Source organism: Hemicordylus capensis, chromosome 1 (assembly GCF_027244095.1).
Source record: "Hemicordylus capensis ecotype Gifberg chromosome 1, rHemCap1.1.pri, whole genome shotgun sequence".
NCBI classification, from domain to species: Eukaryota; Metazoa; Chordata; class Lepidosauria; order Squamata; family Cordylidae; genus Hemicordylus; species Hemicordylus capensis.
In genome coordinates, this window is record NC_069657.1 from 354,091,935 (window position 1) to 354,105,496 (window position 13,562).

The window sequence follows — 13,562 nt, forward strand, 5'->3', positions numbered from 1 at the left end:
TAATAGAAAGAAAGAGCACAATAGGAGAGTGAGCTGAAAAAGTATGTTTCAAGCCAGTACAATTCCTTTTTTTCCCCTTCCCCGAAAGGGGAAAGGGTGGGAGGGAGCATTACACAAGACAGATCACACAGCTGTCCAGCAGGCACTGAACCGTAGCACAAGGGCCTTGTTTAGATAACTAGTGAATCCTTTACTTTATTCTTAGTTGAAAACACCAGAGCTGAAGCAGACAGTGCTAAAAACACTTATATCAACAGGGTTCAGGGACCAACTTGAAATGTATGAAATGTTCAACTCTGCATCCTCCACAACTATAGTCAGGAGTATTAACCTGGGACTTAGAAAAGTAGAGATTACAGCACACCATATTGCAAATAGATAACATGAATTGTAGGAAGTCATTCTGTCCTTAGACCTATTTTGTGTCAGCTCTGAAAAACTGGGTTTCTTCAGGCAGCTTCCCTAAAGAACATTTGCTACACTAACTCGTGTTTTCCTGGGGAGCCAATAAATCTCTGAAAATGAGAAAGCAGCCATAAGAAACATTTGGAATTGTATTTATATTTGCCATGGCAGTTTTTTAATTTATTTATGGTGTGGTTTAATTATGGATCTAATACTGAAATGCAAAGTTACAATGATCATTTTGTTTTGTTATGGAAATTGGATTTTCTCCCTAAACATGGACAATATGTATACGAAATCAACATCTTATTGAAACAAAGTGACATTGTTGTATGTGGTTTGCCCAAACCATTTAGATGTGACACAGTAATTTTGGCCAGCAGGAAGACCAGTGTGTTGTTATAGCATATAACAAATTCTCCCATCCCAGCTAAATAGGTCATTTCTGTTTTGTTTTATGTTATCTTTAGTGTTTTAAAAATGGACTGTTTGAAATGGCACTTCTAATTTTGCCTACACATTAGGGAAAAAGGAGTAATTTCTCCTGTGCATTCCTTTCAATTAGCTGGCACAAACAAAAATGTGATTTTAATTTCCGGCAGAGGGGACAAATCCAATATATGTATATCCAGCTGCCATTGCTCAAGAGAGTTCAGTGGTCAATTGTCCATTGTTTCTTTAAGAGAAACTTGTAGCACAAATGGGCAACTTCACCCAGGACTTCATGCACAGAATGATGGATGTGCTGACCAGAATGAATATAAAAACAAAAGCATTTAAGCTTCCTGTTGCTCAATATGTTTGAGTGTCCATTAAGATCATCCACCCAACTCAGCCTCCAGCAACTCTCAGCAATACCATTGCAGTCCCCTTCCTGCTGAATTTCTATCCCCACCCTCTAGAGACACAGCTGCCTGCTTGCAATTACCTTTGATACTCTAGTAGGCATTTCCTCAGGGCAATAAGAAACCTGAGGGGAAAGCGGTCGACTGTGGCCTCCAGTTGTCCGAGCCAGACATTTGATGCCGATCATACTGGACCTTGCATGCCACTGGTTAGCTCTTTTTATAGGTGTTAACACTTGGAGGATATACCACATGATGAACATATGATAAAAAGCTTTCTATCCTGTTCATCAAAATAACCACATTAGTTTCTATTGAGAAAAAAGCACCCAGCATTTGTTATTTGAATGCTGGATCAAAGCACATTCTGAGGCTCTTATCACAATTAGTGAGAAGAGCCTCTAGGGGGTTTGCAGAGAGAGCGGGCTTAGCCCGCTCTCCCCGCAGATGAGCAGCAGTCTGCTTTGGGCGGCCGCAGTGGCCACTCACACAACTGCTGGCTCCATCACGGAGCCAGGCGGGGCTGGGGAGTTAGGGGGCCGTGCGGCCTCTGGTAGCTCCAGCATGACCTGAGCGAGTATGCAGGGCATGCAGGAGAGACCCCCGAGCTAGGAGGCTGACCTCCCAGTCAGGGGTCTACTCATGAGTAGCCGTGGCAGAGAGCCATGCTGCGGCTGCTCACAATTCTAAAAACCAGGTTTGCGGAGCGCTTGTTCCTCAAATCCAGTTTAAGGGGCAAGTTACCTAAAAAGGCTAGCTGCTTGTAAGCCAACAGGCTCGCCTACAAGCCCGGTGGTTTACAGGAGCAGCAAAAATCGGGCTAGGCTCTCCTAGCTCGATTTTTGCTGCTAGTGGGAATAGCCTCTCTGTTTCCTAGGAATCATCACATGTGAAGGCTGTTTTGCTACTGTTCACATCACACAGCATGGGGATCAGGGGGCATAGCACAGTGGAAGAGCATCTGCTTTGTACGCCGATGGTACCAGGTTCAATCTCCAGCATCTATAGGTAGGGCTGGGAAAGGCTCCTGCCTGAAACCTAGTAGAGCCTCTGCCAATCAGAGCAGGCAGTATTGCACTAGAATGAACCAATGGTCTGACTCAGTATAAGGTAGCTTCCTGTGTTCCTAACATTTTTTACAAGAGTTCTCTTTTTTTCCAGATGTAATTTATTTTATTTTAGTGACCCAACTTATATTTGGGCTTCATGACTGGTCCCATGAGCAGAATGCTGTTCCACATAAAGGGCTTGCATTTGCAAATGTATAAGTATTTACACTGTGCATAAGAATATACCTAATGTGGTAATAGACAGGCCCACATTTGGAAACATGTTTATCATTTGGGTACACTCATCAGAGATCCAGGACTGGCTTCAGTTCCTGTATAGTGGCCACACAGGTTTGCTGCCACATAAGAAGGCCGTTCACATGACCGTTCACATGACCAGTTAGGGAGGACGGCGGGGGAAGGCAAAAGTGTTTTTGCCTTCCCCCACACAACCGGTTTGATTTTCCTCTTGCTGGGCTACACAGCCACATGATTACCACTACGGCGAGTGGCGTAGCAAGAAAGAGGCTGGGGAAATGTGGGCTTTTTGCCCAGCCTCCCAAAAGCCCACAACTGAAGGCATTCTAGAGGCTGAGAGGCAACTTTCACTGGTCTCGATGATAGGACAGGCTGCAGGCAGTCTGTGCTGTCACACGACTGGGGAGTGGGGTATTTGCACGTGCCCTCTTACCTCACTTTTAGCCTAGGTAAGAAAAACCAGGCTACCTGGGGGGACACCGGAATTGGGACCAATCCTGGCACTCCACACAAGCAGCCTTACCCGGGTAGGGCTGTCCAAGCCCGGGTAGGGCTGTTCATGTCAACAATCCCAATATTACATAATGGCCTTATGTAACTGAAATGGCCATAAACAGAAACCAGATTTTTAAATTACACTGAACATAGTTACTACCATAGTTACTACTATAACAATACTACAGTGAACAGTTTCTTAAGAAGAATTAAAACCCCAGAGTCCAAACATGTCTTTTACTCATTATCCTCCCCATTCAAAAACAAAATAAAGGCAATGAAGATGAAAAGGACAGAGGGATAATAACAGCTCGTCTGATTATGAATTTTATTTGTTTTTTGAGCAAAATCTATCAAATTCCTGCATTTAGGGGAAACTCTGTGTGTGTGTGTGTGTGTGAGTGTACACATACACATACACATGCATATAATATACATATACATATACATATACATATACATATAGCTTGTTCAGCTTAATGCTTTATCTTAGTAAGAGAATGTAAATTATTTGACAACAGACATAAATGACAGAACCTTTTGGCTTATGCCTCTTACTGGAAACTTATGGAGCTGGTAGTTCTGTTTACTTAAGTGTTTCTAAATGCTACAGTGGAGACAAGAATCCCCGCCCCCCCACCTTCCCAGGGCAATGTTTTCCAAACGGTGCTGACTCTGAACAACACCAACCAAAATTAAGATCACCTCTGCAAACCTTGGCTTGATATTCAAACTGCTTACTTCCAAAACAATCCACTGATGTCAGTGAATGTATTTTATAGAATGCAAGAAATCAGAAGTCATCATGATTACCTCACAAGGTGAGGCTTCAGACAGTGGTGCTGATCTTCATTGCTCACTAACTTACACTTGCACTGTGCAGTCAAATTTACATAAACAGAATTTAATGGAAGGATCCAAAGCATGATGGCTTCTCATGCCACCACTATTTCAACTGAGCGCAAACAAATATTTTTGCTGAACATCAATATATTGCTTATAGTTGACCCCTTGACATGAGCCAGACCCAAACACATGTGATTGCTGTCCAGCCGCACTGGCCGCCCTTACCATCTGGCGAGGGCGGCCATTCGTCAGATGCTGCAGGAGGGGATAGTGAGCTGGCAGAGGAGGAAGACAGGCCCCACCAGCCGCCCAGTCTCCCTGCGGAATGGTGCTCCCAGCAGGGAGGAAAGTCTGGGCGAGATGGGGTCGGGGAGAGCTTCGGGGAAGATGTGCAGGAATGACATCATCAGCATGCCTCCCAAGGGGAGGGGGCTCAGAGGAGAGGAGGGAAGAACAGGGATAATGGCAAGTGCAGCTGTCAGGGATAATGGGTTAATAAAGTGGGGTGTTGGCCCCCTAATTGGGGATTGGAGGTGCACAGCTGGTGAGGGGCATTTAAGCAGCCAGCCAGGGATGAGTGGCTGGTGAATAGCGAGTGCTGGGTCCTCTGGAGAGAGGCCAGTACAAGGGACAAACAGCTTGGGATGAAGCAGACCCAGGGTGGTGTTTAACCACTCCCTGTCCCTACTCTGAGGCTGGCCCCTGCGCACCCAGGTAGGCTGAAGTCAAAGTGCAACAGGAAAAAATGCAGACAATGTGATTTTCTGTCCACCATTCTGGCATATTTGGATAAGAATCTATAAAAGTACTTTGTGTCTATTTTCAAAGAACAAAATGTCCATTTATGTACTTCTCCAGTTCTGTTGTATCCCTGACTACACAATTCATCAGATCTACAAAGTGGGTAGTAAACACCATGATGTGTTTATATTCTTCTACTAAAAATGAAATCTCCAGGGTGTACATACTATTACTGACATGCACAATACTGTATAGGTTAAGTCAGATATGAAACATTAGAACTTGAGCTTCTGCAATCTGTTGGGACATCATTCACCATATGTGCAAAAGCTAGTTCATGGGTCTTATAACAACAAAGCACCTAAAACTAGGGGGCTATGAAGATGAAGGAGGGTTATGTAAGTCGCAATAGTGTTTCTCAATGAGATTGTGCACACGATCGAAAAATGCTGGTGCGGGAGGGCCGGAGGGGAGGCAGGCCTCCACACATGATAAACCCACCCTATTAGGCTCTGCCACTCACTGCAGAACATAATCAGAGCCACAGTAAGCAGCAGAGCAAGGAGCTGGAGTATGAAGTCCTCCAGCATCCCTCAGTGTACCACTCCAGGGATGTGCTGCATTGAGGGATCTTCCTTCAGCTGGGTGCTCTTGCCACCTGGCTCTGTGTGTGCGTGGGCTGCATGCAACCCACCCACACACAACACCCCTAATCTGGGGTTAAGAGCGTGCCTGCACCTTAAACCCAAGTTAAAGTCCGGCGAAAGTTCCCAGGCTAGGAGTCGAGGCATTGTCAGGATCACGTTCGATCTCAGCACTTCATACAGCCAAGCCCAGGCTGGGCTGCCAAAGATATGAGGCTATTTACACATACATGTAAAACTGGGCTAAGGAAGCTCGGCCTGGTTTTGCACACACATGTGTACCACCGGGATTGGGCCGAAACCCGGTGGCACTGCAGTGGCAACCCTGCTTACCAAGCCTCTATCTAAAACAAGGTTAGGAGAGCAAGCACTCTCCTAACCTCATTTTTTCCAACTGTCTGTCAGCTGTGGCTGCTTGCAGAGACTGCTGAGAACTCGGGGAGGGGAAGGGGGATCCCCATAATACACCATGCACTCACGTAGTGCATTATGGGATTTCCGGGGGCCAGGATGATACATCCTGGCTTCCGGCCTTCTCCGCTGCCTGGACCAACAGAGAATGATCTGGACACGCGGGGAATATGCCCAGCAACAGCGGAGCAATCATCTGCAGGGAAGGTAGGTTTAACCTGCCTTCCCCGCAGTCCACCCTCAAACCCTTTTCACTGCTCGTGAGAACAGACTCTATGAGGCTCTTCTCATGATCCATGAGAAGAGCCATGAGGGGGTTAGCGGGGAGAGTGGCTTAGTCCACTCTCCCCACAGACGGGCAGGGCGATAGCCCTGGGTGGCTGGATTGGCTGCCCACATGACTACCGGCTCTGTTACAGAGCCGGGGGGGGGGGGGGGGCTGGAGGGATTGGGGGCATGCAGGGCATGCTGGAAAGATCCCCAGCCAGGAGGCTGCTTTTGAGCCTCCCGGTCGGGGGTCTACTCATGAGTTGCTTTGGTGCGGAGTTGCACTGCGGCAACACACAAGTAAAAAAAATGAGTTTGCGGAGCACTCGCTCTGCAAACCTGGTTTAAGGGCAGGGATACTTTAGCGGGTGACCCGCTGAAGAACCACCGGGCTTGCAGCCGAGCCCGGTGGTTCACGCGACGTGGGAAAATCGGATTAGCTTCTGCTAGCCCGATTTTCTCTCATCGTGTGAACAGCCTCATAGTCTCATTGATTTCTATGGGACAAAGAACATGGACTGTAACCTAAGATACTGCCAAGGTGAAACACTAAGGCCATTCACTCAATCAAAAATTGTGTTCTCCCCAGGTTTTGGGAGCCGTGTGTGTTCCAAATTTTTGTTTGTGTGAAGGCAAGGTAGGAGAAAAACCTGGGTAGAGGTGATTGTTTGGCAGCAAGGTAGGAAAAAAATCTGGGGAGATTTTCCTCCTATCTTGCTTCCACGCAATCACTTCTACCCAGGTTTTCCTCTTACCTTACTTCCAGACCACCAAAAATTGGGAGCACACACAGCTCCCAAACCCGGGTAGAATACAATTTTCGATTGTGTAAATGACCTCAAAATCTGCCACTGATGCAGACACCAAGGTAACCATTATCTGGTGGGTAAGAGGTTCTCCACACTTCATTTGTGTTTTTGATTGCCACTTGCTTCCTTTCACATTGAAATGTCAATGGTCCCCAGTCAGTAAGACTGTTGGGTAATGCAGTCTTGTCCTCTGCCTCAAACCAGAGGCAGGGAACAAATTTAGTCCCATTCTAATTATTACTCTAAGGTTACCTCTTTAATAGCTGACACTTACCCTTGTAGGAAAAAGGCTATTCACTATATTTGAAAACTCTGTTCCAGTGGAAAACACACATACACTCATTGACATACGCACATACACTGGATGGACTGCCTTCCATTGACAAAACTCCATGGTGCATGTGATGTGTAGATGCAGTATATCATATCTCTGTACAAAGAGTACACAGAGACATGTTGTAACCTGTGAAGCATTCTGCAATATATGGGCCTTTCTTTCCACCTAATGTCCACTTCATTTTGCTAGTTACCCTGCAAAGTTGGGATGAGATTAAAAATTAGAATAGAGACCAATAGATTCTTTTGAAGGCAGTCCAGTCTAAACAACTTATTTCTCTCCTGTCATGACACGCCCATTGTGTCCATGATTTGGCTCCCAGATATGGGAATGTAATCAGTATCACTGATTTGGTATTCCTGGAGCCTTAGACATAGCAATAATCAGAATGGGTCAGGAAGACCATACCCATGTAATAGCAGCCTGAAGGCATGGCCAACTGCATAATAAGTCTAAAGACTGCTATAGATTGATAAGAGGAGGAGGACATGTGGCTGTGGAGGCTGGCTGCAGGAGAATGACTCTGTAGATCCTTGAAAGATAGGGGACAGGAAGCTTGAATTCTCATCTGGAGTTTGGTGAATTAAAGGAAAGGGAGCCTGGACTTTGGCTTCAGGAAGATTAATTTAGGGGAAAGTTTGTTTACTCAGACTTTGCATTAGAAACTTATATTTCTTTGGTGTGCATGCTTTTGCATATTCCTGATATTGTTTTATTATAGTTTACCTACAACATAACTGAAAAAGGAAACACTAGCCTACACCTATCCAACCTAGGGCATTGCAAAAGACTCTATAAACATTTAAACATGCCTAAGACAACCTATTTTTGTAATCTACTAAGTATTCTTAACTGTATCTAAGAAAGCTAGAAAGCCTCAGAAGGAAGCAGTCTGCAGTAATCAAATAAAACTGTTTTTTAAATACTTTTCTTTTTACAAGCCTCTCCGAGTTGGTTTTTAATTCAGGAAAAGGGGGGCTAAAGAGGGATTTTCTCTGGTGCATGCACGCCGTCAGATGCAAGCATGTCCTCAGATGTTCTCAGATGTCCTTAGACTGATAGACGTTTAGCAGCTATCAGTTTTCTCAACCCGTGTAAGCTTACACATGGATGTTATTTTAAATTATTACTTACCTAATACCAAGTTACAGAGGGACCTTGGAATACAGCACCCAATCCACTGGTCTGGTTCTCTGCAAGTTTTAGGGTGCTTGGTGGCCGCATTTTGAACCTACGGATATTACAGAACAGTTTTAGGAGAAGCCTAGCCAGGAATCTTGACAGGGATGATTCAGCATTTCTCTCCGTCACATGAACTTGCTCTGAGACAAAGGCTTTAATTCGCTCCAATGTACAATTCTTATACATTGTGTCCACTCTCCCCTACCGTTGCTCACCCCACATCGATCATACTCTGGTTTACTGTTGAGGGACTTTTGGCCTGAAGCCTAAGCCGCCTTTCCACGGCACCAGAAGTCTCACAGGCTTTGTCCTTCCCCTGCAATTCCCTGATCCATTGCTGAGGCTCCTCTGAAATGGGTCAGCATGAGTTTTAGACTCCTGTTCCTGAACTGTCCAGGACTCTCTGAAATCACCATAACTCCAAGGAACAGCTCTTTCTACCCCGTGAAGGACAACAATCCTGCAATCAGCATTCCCCAACTATGGAGAAGATTAAAGTAAAGTTGTGCCATCAAGTCAGTGTCAACTCCTGGCGACCACAGAGCCATGTAGTTTTCTTTGGTAGAATACAGGAGGGGTTTACCATTGCCATCTCCCTGCAGCATGAGATGATGCCTTTCAGCACCTTCCTATATTGCTGCTGCCCGATATAGGAGTTTCCCATTTTCTGGGAAACATACCAGCGGGGATTCGAACCAACAGACTCCTGCTTTCTAGGCAGGTTACTTCCCCACTGCACCATTAGGTGGCTTAGGACAAGTATATTGTCTGTAACATTATCTTCTATAACCCCCATTTCTCTCCCCCCATCCCTCTACGCAAGGTTCCTTTCAAGCTTATATTGATTAGAAACCCAAGACTCTGCTTAAAGAACAGCATCTTGTAGTTAGCTGCTTCTGTTTAGCTGCCTGAAAGGTTGCCAACTACTACTTTAATCTTGTGTGTTTTTGTTCTTTAATAATCTTAATCTTTGTTTTTCAAGAACCTTGTCTTGACTTCATTGCTCCATTCTGAGTATTTTAATTTTGACCTTGCCTTTACCCATATTCAGCTTTCCAGCTACCTTACAAAACAAAATTGCTGTATGCACATTTGCCCCCAATTCCCCCACATAAGCCAAAAGCAAAGTTACAGCACATAACAGCCACACATCTGAGCAAACCTGGTAACAATTTTTAATCAAAGATTATTGTCTATTAAACTTCTCACTCTTAAACTTACATTCACAGCGTAGTGTACCGTAGAATGTAATACAATAGTATACAAAGGTAAAAATACAAAATTTGAAGGAGCCGCCTTAAAGCAAACAGCAGAAAAAGGAATAATACACAAAGGCTTGATGCAATGGAACCATCTTTGCTTGATTATGAAATAGTGACAAAGAATAGTGACAAAGAAGGAGAGGTTCTTGTGTATTGTTGTGTAACTTGAAAGGGTACAATCTAAATCAAGATAGTTTATTTTAATGTATATCTCAAAGGCAAGACAGCAGCAAGCTGAAGTTGAACTGGTACTACAACGGGACAGACCAAGGTAGTATCCAGCTACCCACCTTCCTGTGCTTTGCTATACTTCAGGCCTTACTGAGGCTCTCTGCTTGTCAGCTTTTCATTTGAAATTATTTTTTTTTACATTCAGAGACTTATATCCTAGGCCATTGCTGCAGAGGCACTCCATGCCCACACACTCCATTCATTCATAGAAGGAGCTTGTAGCTATGACTAAATATATAGAATAAATATTATTGTAAAATCATCCACATTTTTTCTAATTGATTTTGATCTTCACATCAGGGGATTTTTTGTGAATGTAAATTAAATCCACCATACTTGTACATTTGGGAAACAGTAATTAAGATTGTGCAAAATCTAGTAAAAATGCAGTTTTGCTTCTCTGGACTTCTGCACATCTTTCTTTATTCCAGAGATGCCTTTTAGATGTTTTATGTGTCCAACTGTTTCATCAATTACAGGCAAATGTAATGGCTTCTAAGGGATGCAGGGTTAACTGGTTCTCTCTGCATAAGATTTCTCAACCTTAAGTGATTCATTTTATACATGACATTATGGGATATTTAGCTCACTCCAAGCCTTTGTTACAAAATTGGAGCCTATCTACTTGTTCCATGCAAACGTAGCAATTAGTTTGAATTAGAGTTGAAAGCTGTCTTTGCATGGAAAGGGTACAGGCACTTCTTCAAATATAAAAGCTTGGATTCATGTATATTTTAGCTCTCTTACTTGTCTTAACGAAAGAACCAGATTAGGAGGATTTGTTTGACCATAACGCTTTATACATTGTATTTTGAGATGGGAGAAAAGCCATGTAATGTTTAAACATTCTCCTGATTCAAAACCATGGAAGAGAACAACTATTTTCCACTATGAAGTTGCAATTATGAGAAGAATGTTCCCACTGTTGATATCTGCGCATTGAATTTCAGAGTAAAGGCTAGGAAGAATGTGTATAATGCTTTTAAAGGCCACAATCCACAGAGAGTGGGACATGCAGCAGTGTTTGGATTTGCATTTTTCTAATTGCCGTATCATGTATGGCAAACTGCTTTTGAAATTAAGGAAATATTCCATGGTAATGATGAACAAGCTCCCTCAGGCTTGACCCACTTCAGTTCAGAATAATCTGAGCTTTCCTCCTTCAAAAGAGACTTAGAAGATGGCAGCTTATTCCAAATCATTCCTAACTGACTTTAATTGACCCCATCACACTTCTTATCCTTATCTCCAAGACCCCTTGCCATGTCTCAGCCATCACAAGTCTCATTCCCCGCTACTGTAAATGGTTGGGAAGGAAGAGAAAGGAACTTTGAGGATTGTGCATGGGTAGGAGGGAGGGCTGGGTGGATTGGGAGTTGTTTCGCAGCTGCTGGGGCCTGACTGAGTAGAAGGGGGAAAGGAGTTTTCTCCTTTTATGGAATGAATTAAATCCAGCCAGGAAAAGAAGTATTAGTTCAGATTGCTCACTTTGTGTTTGAGGTAAGAATAAAAACCCCAAGTTGCCTATTTCTAAGCCAGAAGATATGTGTTTTTGCAGCATCAATATCTGTAATGCTGCATGGGAGTGAAGTCTGCAACCAAAAAGAGTCAAGATTTCCACTAACCATGCCAATTCTTGAGTGCACTTAAAGATCCTTCCTGAATTGCCACAGTCCAGGCATGTGCACAGCATCTACACATGCACTGAAAGAGGAAGAAGATTCCTCTCTGACACTGCCTCAATTTAGCCCTCTAACTGCTCATAAAGGTGCCCATGGTCAGTAATCTCACATAATGGAACTCTTCTCGCGATCAGTGAAAAGAGCCCGGTGGAGGTCTGTGGGGAGAGTGGGTTTTGCTTACCCTCCCTGCGGATGATCTCCTGTCCATTCCTGGGCGGGCGGATCACCCACCCAGATGAGTGGCGGCTCACCTGTGGCTTGCTCGGCAGCTCCAGGGATTGGGGTGCTGGGATGCACCACGTCGCCTTGTCCCCAGAAGTCCAAATAATGCACTGCGCAAGTGCACTGTGCATTACTGGGACCCCCCCCCCCCAAGTGGCAAGCTGCCATGACTGACACACAATTAAAAATGGTGTCTAGTTAGGTGGGTTTGCTGCCATCTAGCCACTGGGATCGGGTGCGATCCCGATGGTTCACACGAGCATGCAAAACTGGGCTGGGCTTTTTCTCTACCTTGCTTCCACACAATCACTTCTACCCAGGTTTTCCTCTTTCCTTGTTTCCACACAACCAAAAATTGTGAGTACACAGAGCTCCCAAACCCAGGTAGAACACAGTTTTTGATTGTGTGAATAACCTTCTTGTCTGTGTCTCAACTGTCTGCCAGATGCTTCCTTAACTTAAGCTATTATATACCCATTGAGATCTCCTTTCTCCTGTTAACCACAACATGCTTTCTTGTCCAGGTTACAGGCCTGTTACCTTCTGTGCCTTTCTTTACAGCGCAGAATTTCTCAGCTAATATGGGGACCTGAACCATTATGCCAATAGTAGAACATAGCTCTCCCAGTTTTTTCTACAGTTCTCCTCACCATCAGGATATAGGGAGGAGCACACTGTTTCTTTCTGCTTGAAATGGATATGAAACCCGTTAAGCATTGCCAGTCATAAACATATGCTTAATCAATGCTTTCCATGGGAAGGCTGCATGTAGCAATTGGAAGTGAACAGCCCAGTGGAAGTGAACTTTGTGGAAATGATTGTCACAGTTGCTGCGTTTATTATTTTTATTACATCTTTGAATTGCTTCTGACTGAGAATTGGATGCAGACTACTTTGCTTCACTATAAGTAGCTGCAGAATAGTGGAGGGCGTCCTGCTGAGACCATAGAATTGACCTACACACTTTGAACTTCAGATGGAAGCAGATATATTTACTGGATAATTTCAAGTACAACTCATTACATCTTTCTTTCTAGTGTAGCCCACTTTCTAATTCCCCAAAACAAATGCTGGATCAAGGAGATAACAGGAGAACAATAAGAAAAAACAATCTATGATCATTCACCTGTTCCATATTATCTTGTTTGTTATCACCAAAAATTGATTTTCTGTGAGTAACTGAAAGTTCTTTATTCCTTAGATTTACTGTTTGGCAGTTCATTGTTTATTCCTTTCATGAATTGTTACTTCTATTTTAGAAGACGGTTTCTAAAGGTCATAAATGTGGAACTAGGTGCCTTTTTGTTAGCACATAGTTATTCATATCCAGTTTGGGAAATCGAAGTGACCATTTCATTTCATCTCTAGTAACAAAACCTCCCTCAAGAGACCTTTGTCCTCCAAACAGAATGTCTGTTGAATATTTTTAATTATTTTAAAGTAATTCCTCCTTACATTGTTTCCTGTGCCATTCTCCAGTCATTCGCCTTCATTTTTTCCACTAAGCTCTGTCTAGCTCTTTTCAGACTTTTTCTCCTTTTTTCCCATTCCTTTATGGTGCATCCATCCTCCTGAAAGCTACCAATCCATAAATCATGGTTATAAACCCTGGCAGTGAACATCGATTTGGTTGGAAGCCAAAAATCTGGATGGATAAATTCAGACAGACTGTTATTTTCCCTGATCAGCTCTAAGCAACAGAGTGCCCAGTCGTACAACAATTGCCAAACAATTTCAGATACATTATCAATTCAACCCAAAGCCTCCTTGCAATGTTGAGTTGAATCTAAACCAAGTTTTTATGATTCTCATTATTTTCCATATGCATATTTGAAAACAATAAGATTGTGTGGATTTCTTACAGTTTTTGCAGAGC